Source organism: Malus sylvestris, chromosome 3 (genome assembly GCF_916048215.2).
Source record: "Malus sylvestris chromosome 3, drMalSylv7.2, whole genome shotgun sequence".
Taxonomy (NCBI): Eukaryota; Viridiplantae; Streptophyta; class Magnoliopsida; order Rosales; family Rosaceae; genus Malus; species Malus sylvestris.
The window spans coordinates 9,626,507-9,642,030 of record NC_062262.1 but is presented as its reverse complement, the minus strand read 5'-3'; the positions used below and the strand labels follow the sequence as shown (position 1 = coordinate 9,642,030).

The window sequence follows — 15,524 nt, the reverse complement described above, 5'->3', positions numbered from 1 at the left end:
TCTTCTAACATATTATCATACTTTCATTGATTAAGACATTTTTGTCAATTAACACATTTTTTTCCCATTAAAACAGGTGCTTACTACCCACTCAATTATTGTCTTCTAACCCTTAAACTTTAGATTTTTTTTTTTTTTCCAGAGAATGATTAGGCGAGATTAGCTCTTCTTCAATAGTCGCGTGCGAGACACCAACCCTTCCTCAAAGAAAAAAAGATCGTTGCAAATGAAAACAATGTGCTTGTGGTAGGGACTGGTGTAAAATATTGAGTAAATACCACAAGCATCAAAACAAATCCCAGATTTTTAGACACCACCAACTGATGTGGCTAATAAATTTATTTGTTCATATTTCGACCTTGCTTTTCATCTTATTTACTTTTATTAGCTAAAATACTTTCATGTCATTTTGTCCAAAACTTGAAAAGCATTTAGTTCTTGTAGCATTTCTATCTGAAATATTTGCATGCTAATTCTCTAGTACTTCCAGCTTGAAGGATTTACTAGTGTATAGCACTAGCAATATAATTTCTAGCCTAATGGATGAAAGGCATTTTCAAACACCATAGGGCTACGAAAGATTTTACGTCGAGATCTCTTCTGAACGTTTAAATGAATCCTAAAATTTGGTCATTGGATAAGCCGAGAAGCCTATTTTATGATAAGTTGAAAGTTAATTAATATCAAATACAACATTAGAAATTAGTTGCGGATTCAAGATTTTGTCTACGTGTGCATAATAAAAAATAATATAGATAAGTTTGCAAATCCCTTGGCAATCTGCTCCACTAGTGAGAAATAGCGGGAAAAAAACCCAATATCTTTTGCTTTTGGATAGTGATGTTCACACACTCAATTTTTATTTCTCACATACTCTTGTTAATTTTTAGCTATTGATCTTCTTCAATTTATTCTATTCGATGGTCGAAAAATTAAAAAGAATGTTTGAGAAGTAAAAAAATAGTTATGTGAATTGCAGAACTCGTCTTTTCTCTAAAATTCAGCTGGGACTGTGAAACAGTTTCCCATTCTTTACTTCTAAATCATTTTTATTTGCAAGTCTATGATTCATTTCATTCAAGTTGGTTTCAAATCAATGTTAGAGGCCGTCATCCCCACCGACACAAAGATGCTCAGTAGGGCCCTTGATTGAAGCCGTCGTTGTTAATGGAGATTTTAGAAAACTAACAGAATATTGTTAAAAAGATGTTTCAAGTTCAAGTCTTCCTCGTTCGCCAACTAACTTTTGATTTATTAATGTTTCTCTTGTACTACATAAGTCTAAACTTTGAATATCTATCGTCATTGATTAAAAAAACACTAATTGACTGTTAAACTTGGTTTAAAGCTAAGTCCCATACATACATGCAGGGATGGAGCTAGATACTTTTTTGATTGGGAACATCCTAAAATAATAAAGTAAAATTAAAAAGTTCAACCCAATATACACAAACAGGAAGAAACAAAACAAATAGAGCAAGTAAACAAAAATGATAACATAAATCAATTTGAGCGAAAAACTCTGAATTATAATAAAATTATAATACTTATATATATTTAATACAAATCACCCACCTTGACGGTCAGATAGTGATTATATTAAATGCATTTAATTACATGAATTATATTGATTGTCAGATGGTTATTGTATTAAATACATGTAAGTATTGTAGCCAATGCCTACAATCATGTCCATTATGCTTCTTCTCTATTGTATATGGCATAAAATAATGGATGGGGGAGTTGTTGGCAAAATGTAAGTTCTATTTCAATAGAGTGGTTATTAAGTGAGGTTTTAGCTTGAAAGTTGATACTACATGTACCGTTTTTTGTTTAAGAACCAATGTGAGTGGGGGCGTCCGCCTCCAGTAGGCCTAGGGTGGCTCCGTCTATGCATACATGAAGAATATTGCCTATGGAAGAAGATGACAATATTACATGTGGTTCATTATTTTAGTGAGTAAGTTGTTGGGTTTTCATCCATATATCTCGTGTTCACAACTATCCATCTCTTAAATTATTGTGATAATTTTGAACCCTCTTTACCCATTAATAATAATATTTATATATAAAAAAAGAAGATGGCAATGTTGCTTGATATTGATTTATTTTATCGGTCGCGATGCTAACGGCTCACCTTTCTGTTTTCTTTGCTTTTTGGCTTGGGACCTTTATGTTTTGGGTGTATGCATATACTTATCTTTTACTAGAAAGGTAAGCAATGTATATGCTTAAACTAAGATGAAGTCGTAAACAAATAATGCAATTTGCAAATAAATAAAGGATGACATGCCTAACATACGGAATGTAAATGCTTAAACTAAGATGAAGTCTTAAATAAGTAATGCAATTTGCAAATAAATAAAGGATGCCATGCCTAACATACTGGAAATATGATTTATTTATTTCATGGAAAGATAGAGATTCAAAGAGTCCTCATACATGAGTCTCATTGTGACGACCCAACCCTAATTTTCTATGTAATTTCTTCCCGGGTGTGTAAATTGACATTTATGCCTTTGTTGGCAAGGTGACGTGGACGTGATTATGCAGTTTTAAATTATTTTCCTCACTATCGTAATTAAATTGTACTCGTTGTTACTATCGCGTGAGCACGAACTAGACTCGTATCGGATTTGTAACGAAAATGTTACGTTACATTAAAGTACGTTAGCAACGAGGTATAGTTGTACACGTGTGCGTTAATAATTTAGTACTGGAAACTACTGTTTCAGATAAGGTACGTTAGATTTCGTTTGATTAATATTGTACAAACCCTATCTGTTTTCTTTAAAATTGGACCCGTGCCCTCAAATCCCTCACCACTAATCAATTTCACTCCTCAATTCTCTCAACCAACCAGACAACTTCCCTCACTTTTCCACCAATCAGAAAAGTTGGCATTCCCCCTCTCTCATCTTCTTCCTCTCTCTCTCTCTCTCTCTTTCTCTCTTTCTCTCTCTCTCTCTCTCTCTCTCTCTCTCTCTCTCACCTGTACCTCCCTCTTCTCTGCAACTACAAGGACCTTCATCAAACACTCACATATTGAACTTAAAAATACCACCATCGTGATCCTCTTATCCTCACGAACCCAACTGTACAAACCGATCTTGAAGTGGTTGAGTTTTGACTCGCCGACTCTGAAGCTCTGACTCGGACAAGTTAGCTCCGATGTGATCTCGGTAGAGTTACAAAGTTTTGAAGGTTGCGGAGGCATCCACACAACTCCTTGGAGTCACTAGGCTAAGTTTGGAGTGGAGACAATGTCAAAACACACAGTTTCGAAGAGTCGAAAACTAGGCCAAATCTTTCGAGGATTTTTCAGGCCATTTTCCGTCCATTTTTGGATTCTCAAGAGGTATGATCTTTTTCTCCTCATCATGGGCTTCAATTCCATATAAATTTCATTGGAAATGGTTGAGAAATGAATAAGTTATGCGAATTTGAAAATTTTCCAGAAAATCGGCAAAGATTTCCAGTTTCAGGCAAAACCAGACAGCGGCGCCGGCAGATGACGAGGATCACAAGAGAAGACAAAGAATATTTCGTCAAAGTTGACGGAATATTCTAACGACGCCAGGTAACGCCGTTACTATTTAATAGAATATTTCGTCAAGTCTGACAGAATACTCCTGACATCTATTAGCTTCTATCAGACACGTGGCCTACGCGTGTGGCCGCAAGCTGGCGGCGCGTAAGGGCGCGTCCGGTCGCTGGCCGGTGAATGGTTGACACGTACGGGTCCGTGACATCGAGTAGAACGTTTTCGTATATTCAAACCTTCTGTTTAAGCAAACTATAAGGGGCTTTTCCTAGCTTTTAGTGTATGTGTTAATTAATTAATTATTATTAGTTGTTTTGCATATAGGGGAAATTTATCCTGATGACGTATGAGGACAAGCGAGGCTTGGGGCCTACGATCCATCGACATATCAGTGAGTGGGCATTTTGTTTTCGTGTATATATAAACTTTATAGTTTTCACAAATGCTTTTAAATTGATTTGTGCATATCGTGCCATGATTTATTTAATTTTAAAAATGTTGTTATGTGGTTGGGATTTATACATATTGTCATGGCATTTTCATATACATTTTACCTACTCATCAATGTTGCACTGTTGTGAAATGCTAAAATAATCCTACGACATTGCGCAGGTAAGTTCAGGTAAGTTAATTATGTTGATTTGAATCATTATGGCATGCATATATTCATGTAGTCTGCTCATCATTGTTGCACCTCTAGTGTTAGTGCTCGCCCCGAGCTAGGGTCAGTCCTTCACGTGATGTTCACCTCCACACCACACACTCGCCTTGGATCCAAGTAGGAGCAAATTTGTCATACATGTCGTATTAGGTGATTCCGACTCGTAGGTGACCGCGATTATTGCTAGTCTTCGCATGATCGTAGCACTAGAGCATATATTATGATTACACCCAGTCTTGTCGTACATGTCGCATTAGGCGACTCCGACTCGTGAAGCATATGATGATGTGCACCAACCTAATGTTGACAACAATGATAGAACTTTATTATTGACATTCTCAAAGGGTCATCCTATTTCAAAAGAAGAACTCAAAAGCTATTTAAACAGGTAGTCAAAAGTTGTTCAAAAGCTATTTAAGAAGAAGACTTTACTCTTTTTTTTTCATTGATTACTCAACTTTTATTGAATGGTTACACATCTAATTGCACCAGGGGTTTTTGTGATAGAAATTCAGCAACTGCCGAGATGTGCATGTAGTTAAGTTGAGGCAATATCAGTGTGGTTAGTAGTTGACTGTTGACCAGATGTTGAAATATAAATAGTTTGTACCATCTTAACCGATCATAACTTGTCGAATCTCTAATTCATAGATGGAACAACATATGATTAGTTGAGATGGTATGACATATGATCAGTTTTATGTGTCAAGATATGTATGGCTCTACTATTGATTCATTATCATCATCTTCAACAATTTGACTCATCATGTATATGCAGGAAATTTGGAGATTGTATAAAGTCAATCTTTATGAAGAAGCCTGTTCATCCGAATGATCAATCACTGTTTGCTCAAGTTGTTAAGTCTGCACCAGACGCTACAAGAATTCTTCATAAATCGGACAACGAGGGCAAAGTCAAATTCTCAGTTAATGGGAATGATGTTAAAGCTAGGCGATATAAGTCTGTTTATACCATACTTAGGGCCTCCGTATTTAGACCTCGTATAATTACTCGAGGGACTTAAATGTAATTATGTAATAAATGAAGGGGCAAATATGTAATAAGTGAGGAGCCCTTATTCTATAAAAGGACCCCTCACCCTCACAATTAAAGAGGCCTCACATCCCCTCTCATATTCAGAGAAGCTTATCCTCACATAAGGAAGCTCTCTCTCCCTTTCTCCCCCTTCAACATCTCAGAAAAATACAATAATCAGTGTGGACGTAGCGCAAACATTGGGGTGAACCGTCATACATCTTATGTTATTTACATTTCTGCAGATTCATGGTCGGATTTATGTTGTTCCAAGACCCATCCGGTTTTGTGCATCAATATTTGGCGTCGTCTGTGGGAATCGACACGAAAAGTTATGTCGGTTCTCTTTCAATTTTTCACCTCCGCCGTGGATCTGCAAAACCCAAAAGACAACCGAAACTCTCTCGGCCATCAGAGAGCATCACCTATTCTTCAGCCCTCGCCATCCTTCTCGCCTGCCATCGCCCACATCTTTCAGAGAGATCAGAACAAGGATTTTTAGAGAGATCAGAACAAGGATTTTTAGAGAGATCAGAACAAGGATTTTTAGAGAGATCATAATTTTTAGCTTCACAGGAGAGGCCACAACCTTCCATGCTAAAGTAAAGGAACAACAAGGATCAGAGCAGAAAGAGAGCCTACGGAAGACGACATAACCTTCTCTTATGAAACAGAGTCTTATTGGTTTCTCTTCTTGTACTCAACGTGCTCATGACAACTTGCGTCATCCTCTCTCGCTCAGTCCACCCTTTCCTTAAACGCCCTCCTTCTTTTCCTTACTTTGCCCCCAAACATTTCCCCAAATCTCATCATTGCCCACTCTGGTCTCCCCCATTCTCCTTCTTCCTCGCTACTGTCATCAGAAAAGTGAGGGGAACCGCTGACTAGAACCCAACAATTGCAAATAAAAAAGTTGCCGACTTTCTTCAATTTTTCGATTTGATACGCCGAAGAAAATGTTGGGTTGAATCAAAGGAAGAGGAAATCGCTTTCGTTTTGATTTGATTTGGAAAATTTCAGAAGCTTCGAGATGGTTTTGGAAGATGGGAACTCAGAGAACGCGCGGAGCTGGGCGAGGTTTGTAGCCACTTGTCTCGTCGGCAGGGTGGCGGTGGCAGCGGGGGTCGGGGCCGGGATTTCTCTTCTGGGCTCAGAAGAACGCGGCGGACCACAACTGCCTTTGGGACTTCCATGGCGGAGGAAGAAGAACAGACCCGTTCGGGTTTACATGGACGGCTGCTTCGACATGATGCACTATGGCCACTGCAACGCCCTCCGTCAGGCGGTGCTCAGTAATCCTCAAATTTTGAACTCTATCTCTCTCTCTACAAATCACCTTCTTTTTTTTAATTACTCTTTCTATCTCTCTATCTCTTAACCCAGAAATATCCCTCAAAGGTCAATCCACAAAACAGTAATATATTTGCCTCACCACAGATAAATGGAACATTTACAGATTGATTTCATTGCATAGACACTCAATGGTTTCCCAGAACTCTTCCTTCGCCGCTGCTATCGGGTCTTCCATGACGTCGTCTTCGGGGACGTACGGCAAGTTGAAGAGGATGTGGGTGTGGACGGAGAGCAAGCATGTAATGACGGTTGCCGTCTAGAGAGGCTGGAGCACCTTCGTCTTCCCCTCTCAAAGTCGTGAACTTGCCGATAAGTGGTCCTATTTGAAAATTAAAGGTGGAGAAAACAAACAGCCCTTGTCAAATTGGTAACCTGTCAGAGAGGTAGATATGAATCCATCAGTTCAACAGGACATTTGGGGTTGTTTTTCCTCTAAAATTGATTTAGTCAATGGGGCAGGTGTGAGAAGCAAGTCAGTTTCTTGGAATCGGAAATTGGGTTCAAGAATTTGAGAGAGAGAGAGAGAAAGAAAAACATAGAGACAAAGACAGAGATCTTGTTGCAGATGAGTTCTGATATCTTGTAAATGAGATTCATTTTCTGGGTTTTCTTTTAGTTTCTTGGTTTATACTGTAAATTCAAAGGTGGGGTTTGGAGGAGGAAGTGTGGAAGGTATAGTCCGCATTAATGGCAGAGACGCCATTACCAAAATCGACGACGATTTTATTTGTGCAACTCTTGATTGGTGGCCACCTGAGAAATGCGGCTATGGTACATGCAGCCGGGGTCGTGCTATCTCCTCAATTTGCTCTGCCCAATCCGAAGTCTCCTACTCCTTCTACAATCCCAGCCCTGCCCATTACCTCAAGAAGTCATCCCCGTCGCGGAGCAAGAGCGCCACTTCCACCCCCAGCCGGTTTTTTTCCGCCGACCTTTTTCCTCCTCTAAACCTTCAGCAGATGCTGATGGAGATACCAAGAAAAGCAAAAGCTAAGATCACAGTCCGCTACCAATGATGAAAGTAGAGATATAGATAAGCTGTCTTACAACAATACCATTATTATTCCACTTTGGTGTTGTCTGCCATGCCAAAAGAGAAAAGAGAAAGAAAAGCAAAAAAAGAAAGCAGAAAGAAAAACAATCAAGTGAGCTACGGCACAAAAGCAAAAGACAGAGACGCAGTGGAGAGAAAATAAGAAAAGCAAAAGATCTTCCTATTATTATGATTCCTTTTGTTTGCCAGATGAAGAGACAGAAAGAGTGCAGCAAAAAAAACACAAGCAAAAGCAAGGAATAAACACCCACATTGCAAAAGCAAGGAATAAACACCCCACCAGAGTGATGTGGTTTACTTTCCTTATTGTTGAATGGTGTAATTTATTTTTCGTATCTTTCGGAGATATTTGTATAAACCCCATCAAAGGGTAATAATTAAAAAAAAAAAGGAAAAGCCCAAAATAAATGGGCTGGAATGTTGTGTGGAGGGCGAAGGCCCATAAGCCCAAAATAGCACCCACCAGGTGATCAAAAGTACGCTCAGTACTCCAAAATTATTCGGCAACCTGCCGCTATCACCACTAACCAGGTGATCAAAAGTACGCCCAGTACTTCAAATTATACATGAGCATTACTCATGTCAATCATACATAAACATTCATGAGCATCACTCATGTTAACATCCATGAGCATCACTCATGTCAAATCAACATAAACATTCATGAGCATCACTCATGTCAATCAGTTCAAAAGCTTCATTTACAAAAGCTCTAGCTTTAAAAGCTTCATTTACAGAGCTCCAGCTTCAAAAGCTTCATTTACAAAAGCTCTAGCTTCAAAAGCTTCATTTACAGAGCTCCAGCTTCAAAGCTTCACTTGCAAAGCTTCACCTACAAAACTTCAGTGCAGGGTATACAAATATCGCCTCCGAACAACCGCCATTTTGGCCCATACATGGATTCAATTTGAAGTCTCCAGCCAACAGATCCTATTGACTGAAAACTTGGGGGACTACACTATGTACCATATATTGGGCCTTATAAAAAAAATACTTGGGGGACTTAGCCCATTATTCATGTACTGAGGAGCGAGCCCTTATTTTATAAAAGGGACTCCCTCACCTTTATTAGAGAGCATCACCGCCAGCTGAGCAACCACCTCGCTGCGAGCATCACTCATAACCCATCATTTATGTATTGAGGAGCGAGCCTTTATTTTATAAAAAGGACTCCCTCACCATCATTAGAGAGCATCAACTCTAGCCCATTATTCATGTATTGAGGAGCGAGCCCTATTCTATAAAAGAGATTCCCTCACCATCATTAGAGAGCATCACTGCCTACTGAGAAACCGTCTCGCCGCAAGCATCAACTCTAGCCCATATTTATGTATCGAGGAGCGAGCCCTTATTCTATAAAAGGGACTCCTTCACCTTTAAACACCACAAGCCGAGCCAACCAAGGCAACATAAGCAACAAGCAGAGCAGCCTCGCAACATGTGCTACTTCTAGTTGAGCATCATTTCAGATTGGGCACCGCCTCATATCGAGTATCAGTTCTAGACGACATCTAGTTACTTCGGCCCACACATGGACTGAATTTCAAGTCTCTAGCCAAAAGACTCTCTTGACTGAAGACTTGGGGGACTACTATTTATACCATACTTAGGGCCTCCGTATTTAGACCTCGTATAAATACTCAGGGGACTTAAATGTAATTATGTAATAAAAGAAGGGGCAAATATGTAATAAGTGAGGAGCCCTTATTCTATAAAAGGACCTCTCACCCTCATAATTAGAGAGGCCTCACATCCCCTCTCATATTCAAAGAAGCTCATCCTCACATAAGGAAGCTCTCTCTCCTTCTCTCCCCCTTCAACATCTCAGAGAAATACAATAATCAGTGTGGACGTAATGCAAACATTGGGGTGAACCACAATACATCTTGTGTTATTAACATTTCTGCAGATTCACGGTCGGATTTACGTTGTTCCAAGACCTCTCCGGTTTTGTGCATCAACAAAGTCATTTCAGAATAAGCAAGGACGACAGAACCAATCACAAGACTTGTTGGAGTAAATATGTTTTTATTTAAATATATTTATGTTTTACTACCAATATTATATACATAACGTTTTGCTTTATTATCAATATTAAAAGTCAATTGATTTTGACTTAAGGAGTTTTACAATCAAACCGTTTTTTTTTTATTTCTGGTTTGAATTTGAATTACGTTTTGATTGTCCCGTTGTGGTTTTTATCTCTTTTTTGTTTTGATTTCCTACAACATTGCACCACTAATAACTCTTTTGATTGCGGACCGTTTTACACCCCCATAAACGCTCTTGATATATATATATATAAACTCTCTTGATATATATATATATATATATATATATATATATATATATATATATATATATATAAACTTCCTTGATTTCTTACGGTTTCACACCTTCCAACGTCTATATATATATTAGTTAGGTGAATTGCAAAAAGTGTATGAAGGAAAAAAAAAGTTTTACGTATATTGATTTAAAAAGCAACATATCGGAAAGGTGTAAGTTCGAAGGTTCTTCTGGTGTGCAAAGGAAGAATCTTATCAGAAGAAGGTTCTGGGCTGTTTTATCATGGGGACGACGTGGTGTTTGTGAACTGCTTGCACATTTTGAGTAGAGCCGCAAAACGTCTTAAAGAGAGCGACTTAGTTCGCGACTCATCCCTACATTTTTCGGGTAACTTCATTCCTTTCTATTTCAGATTTCAACAATTTAAGACGAATTCAATCTGCCATGCATTATAAGGAAAACTCTGCTTCTCAGGCAAATCTTGTTGAAGGGCAACTAATTGCAATGATATCAGAAATGGGTGGTGGGTGGACACTGGCGCTTCTCGCCATGTTTGCTATATATGATCGTTCCCTTTTCAAGACCTATTTTGTGGTTGAGGGAAGGAAGGTCTTGTTGGGTGATTCACACTTAATTGATGTTAATGGTACTGGAGATGTGGAGTTGAAGTTCACATCTGGAAAAACCATGACACTGAAAGATATGATGCACGCTCGGACGATAAGGAAGAATCTTGTCTCGAGCTTTCTTCTCAACAAGGCTTGATTCACTCAAATATTTGGATAAGATATGTATACTCTTACTAAAAATGGGGTTTTTGTGGGAAAGGGATATGCTACTGATGGAATGTTTAAATTGAATATTGATAAAATGACTACTTCTGCTTACATGTTGTCTTCGTTTAATACTTGGCATGCTAGACTTTGTCATGTTAACAAACACTTGGTTAAGAACATGAGTAACTTAGGCTTTTTACCTAACTTATCATTGAATGATTTTGAAAAATGTGAATATTGTAGTCAAGCTAAAATCACTAGAACTTCGCATAAATCTGTCAATAGAGAATCTGAACCACTTGACTTAATTCATTCTGATATATGTGAATTTGATAGAGTGTTAACTAGAAATGGAAAACGTTAATTTATTACCTTTATTGATGATTGTTCGAATTATTATTTTGTCTATCTTATGAAAAATAAAAGTGAAGCTATTGACATGTTCAAAACTTTCTTGACTGAAGTTGAAAATCAATTTAATCGTAAGATTAAAAGATTTTGTAGTGATAGAGGACAAGAATATGAATCTACTGAATTTGTTAATTTGTTTAAGTCTCATGGAATTATTCATGAAACTACTACTCCTTATTCTCCTGAAATGAATGGTAAAGCAGAAAGAAAAAAGAACTATTTGTGATTTGACTGTTGCTACTTTACTTAGTTTTGGAGCTACTTCCTATTGGTGGGGTGAAATTGTGTTGACTGATTGTTATGTGTTAAATAGAATCCCTAACTCAAAAACAAATATTTCTCCTCATGAAATTTGGAAAAATAAGAAACCAAATGTGTTGTATTTCAGAACTTGGGGTTGTTTAGCTTATGTTCGTAAACCTGATCCAAAAAGATCGAAATTGGCTAGTAGAGCATATGAATGTGTTTTTATTGGTTATGCATATAATAGCAAAGCATATAGATTTTATGATTTGAAAAACCATGTCATAATTGAGTCACTTGATGCTGATTTTTATGAGAATAAATTTCCTTTTAATCTTCGAAATAGTGGGGGTTCTAATTCTTGTAAAATTTATGAACCTACTATTGTAGAACATAGTCAATCTGCATTAGAACCTAGGAAAAGTAAAAGAGCTCGAATAGCTAAAAATTTTGGGCCTGATTTTCATTTATATAACTTACAAGAAGATCCTAATACAATTCAAGAAGCTTTAACTTCTTTAGATGCAAATTTGTGGCAAGAAGCTATAAATGATGAAATGGACTCCCTGAAGTCAAATCAAACTTGGCACTTAGTGGATCTTCCACCTGGTTGCAAAACAATAGGTTGCAAATGGATTCTTAAAAGAAAATTAAAACCTGACGGTTCAGTTGAAAAATTTAAAGCCCAACTTGTTGCCAAAGGCTATAGACAAAGAGAAAATATAGATTTCTTTGATACTTATTCACCTGTGACTAGAATAACATCTATTCGTGTATTGTTTTCTTTAGCTTCTATTGATGATCTTGTTGTGCACCAAATGGATGTTAAAACAACTATCTTAAATGGTGAATTAGAGGAAGAAATATATATGGATCAACCAGAGGGTTTTATCATTCCAGGACAAGAAAATAAAGTTTGCAAGTTAGATAAGTCACTTTATGGATTGAAACGTGCTCCTAAATAATGGCATGCAAAATTTGATAGTTTGGTTACTTCGAATGGTTTTAAAATAAATGAAAGTGATAAATGCATCTATTATAAGTCTGAAAGTAATATATGCACTATAATATGCCTATATGTGGATGATTTGCTTATTTTTGTTTCGAATATTCATGTTGTGAATAATGTCAAAACTTTATTATGTGCTAATTTTGATATGAAAGACTTGGGTGAAGCTAGTGTAATATTTGGTTTGAAAATAACTAGGTCCGAAAATGGGTTTTCTTTAGATCAATCCCACTGCATAGAATTTTTTTTAAGAAAGTATAATTATTTTGATTGTAAACCAACATGTACTCCTTATGATCCTAGTGTAAAATTGTTCAAGAACATTGGTGACAGTGTTAAACAATCTAAGTATGCGAGCATTATTGGTAGTCTTCGTTATGCTACTGATTGCACTAGGCTTGATATATCTTATGCCGTACGAGTTTTATGCATGTTCACTAGCAGACCTAGTTTGGAGCATTGGCATGCTAAAGAGAGGCTTATGAGATACCTTAAAAGGACGATGAATTTCAGATTACACAATGAGAAGTTTCCCGTTGTCCTAGAAGGTTACAGCGATGTTAATTGGAATACCTTGTCAGATGACACTAGTGGATATATTTTTAGTATTGGTGGCAGTGCTGTGTCATGGAAGTCGAAGAAACAGACTATCTGGGCTCAGTCTACTATGGAGTCAACATTAATAGTGCTAGCTACGGCAAGCAAGGAGCAGGATGGTTGAGAAACCTATTGTCAGATACCCCTTTATGGGAGAAACCGATTCCAGCAGTTTTGATTCATTGTGATAGCACATCGGCAATAGCTAAAGTACAAAAATGTTATTATAACGGGAAAATGAGACAAATACGTTGTAAGCATAGCACTGTAAGAGATTATCTCTCTAATGGAGCTATAGGAGTGAATCATATACGGTATGAGGAGAACTTGGCTGATCTTTTGACGAAACGACTAGCGCGAGAAAAGGTTTGGAAAACCTCGAAAGGGATGGGACTAAAGCCCTTAGAAAATTGAATCATTTGTGATAGCAACCCAACCTATAGACTGGAGATCCTAAGAAGTAGGTTCAAGGGGTAATAACAAGTCACAAATGATATAAGTGAAGTCTTGCTAATTTTAATTTGGAATATTATTCCATGTCCATCCCTAAGAAGCATGACATCCTGAAGCATTTTTAGGTTAAGTTTTTAATTTTCTCTTAGTAAGGTCTATACTCTATGTTGAGTGGGATATCTAGCTTTAGGAATATCCTTGATAGCCTTACTTATGTGAATGTGGAAGTGAGGCCGCTTCCTATGAAATCTTGGGCAAGTTTCTAGAATGTTCACTATATTGGGATACAAGCACATGGTCGTAATGTGCTGACTTTTTGAACTTCACCTTAATAAAGTTATGTGTGTGGTGTTGTCAGAGATAGAGTTCAAAACTATAAGTTACTCTAGTATAATCTGGATCACTAACACAATGTGCAGGTTTAAGTTGAGAAACACCTTTACTTATGCATAGCTTTATGATATGTTGCTTGATATATAGCTTTAAACAAAAACAAGTGGGGGATTGTTGGAGTAAATATGTTTTATTTAAATATATTTATGTTTTACTACCAATATTATATACATAACGTTTTGCTTTATTATCAATATTAAAAGTCAATTGATTTTGACTTAAGGAGTTATGCAATCAAACAATTTTGTTTTTATTTCTGGTTTGAATTTGAATTACGTTTTGATTGTCCCGTTGTGGTTTTTATCTTTTGTTTGTTTTGATTTCCTACAACATTGGACCACTAATAACTCTTTTGATTGCAGACCGTTTTACACCCCCATAAACTCTCTTGATTTCCTACGGTTTTGCATCCCCATAAACTTCCATGATTTCTTACGGTTTCACACCTTCCAATGTCTATATATATATATATATAGACACACACACACACATATTAGTTAGGCGAATTGCAGAAAGTGAAAGCAGGAAAAAAAGTTTTACATATATTGATTTAAAAAGCAACATATCGGAAATGTGTAAGTTCGAAGGTTCTTCCGGTGTGCAAAGGAAGAATCTTATCAGAAGAAGGTTTTGGGCTGTTTTATCCTGGGGACGACGTGGTGTTTGTGAACTACTTCCATTGAATGATCTGCCAGTCATATTATTTCCTGAGTAGCCATTGGACTGAAATTAATTACCAGGATAACTTGTAACAGATGATGAACTTTTAGAAAATCCAGAACCAACAGTCGGAGAAAACTGTGCATTAGAAGAATTGCCTGATGAACCTGAAGATGCAGGGAACTGAGAGGAAGATTTCCCAGTATGATCATTGGAAGCATTAGCATTGACATACATGGCAGACATACTCTGAACCAAAGACTGCATTCTAGTTTCAATTGTCTTCTCTGCACCAATTAATTGAGCCTGAAATTCTTTAAGTGTAATCAGTGACTCTCTAGCCAATATAACGGTTTGAATCAAATCGTAATTAAAAGGTAAGCCATTTAGTGCAGCAATGATGAGATCATTGTCTAATACTTTCTATCCAGCAGCCTATAATTGATCTTTAATAGTCTTTAACCTCAGTAGATATTTATCAATAATGTCCCCCCCTTTCTGCATAGTATGTAGTTTTGCTTTGAGATGATTGACACTAGCTTTAGACACATACATATATCTATCCTGTAAAGCAGTCCATACCTCATGAGAGGTCTTACATCCTACTATATGTTCTATAGCATCATCACTGAGTGTAGCAATTAACAAGCTTAACAACGCCATATCAATCTTAACCCATTCTTTATAAGCTGCATTTATCTCATTGGTAACCCCTAATTCAAAAGTGATAACAAACTTGGGAGGGCAAACAGAATCACCAGTAAAATGATCAAAGAAATCATAGCCACGAAGAACCGAGCCAAATTGGTAACTCCATTTAATGAAATTATCATCATTCAGTTTAATAGTGAGCATACCCAACAAACTTTCAATCCTCACTTGATTTTCCATGATATGAAAAACAAAGAGAAACAATCAAAACTATGTCGGTGTGAAAATACCCAGAAAAACCCAGAAGCAAGATGAGTCGGTGGATAACTCCAGATGAAAAAGAATTGCATATCTGATTTCTAACTACGAATACAATCACTATATAATCGCAAAG

At 37.1% G+C, this 15,524-nt stretch overlaps 2 long non-coding RNA genes across 3 annotated transcripts; both read left to right on the top strand.

Moving 5' to 3' along the window:
- Positions 1-2,809: 2,809 nt before the first annotated feature.
- Positions 2,810-5,539, top strand: LOC126615754 (uncharacterized). 2 transcript variants are annotated; one of them, XR_007620892.1, is made up of 5 exons: positions 2,810-3,358; positions 3,459-3,580; positions 3,657-3,741; positions 3,869-3,935; positions 4,984-5,539. It is a non-coding gene; the product is annotated as an uncharacterized LOC126615754 (long non-coding RNA). The 2 variants fall into 2 exon arrangements; XR_007620891.1 differs by lacking the exon at positions 3,657-3,741.
- Positions 5,540-5,767: 228 nt separating this feature from the next.
- Positions 5,768-7,983, top strand: LOC126615755 (uncharacterized). The gene is made up of 2 exons (XR_007620893.1): positions 5,768-6,533; positions 6,625-7,983. It is a non-coding gene; the product is annotated as an uncharacterized LOC126615755 (long non-coding RNA).
- Positions 7,984-15,524: the final 7,541 nt, after the last annotated feature.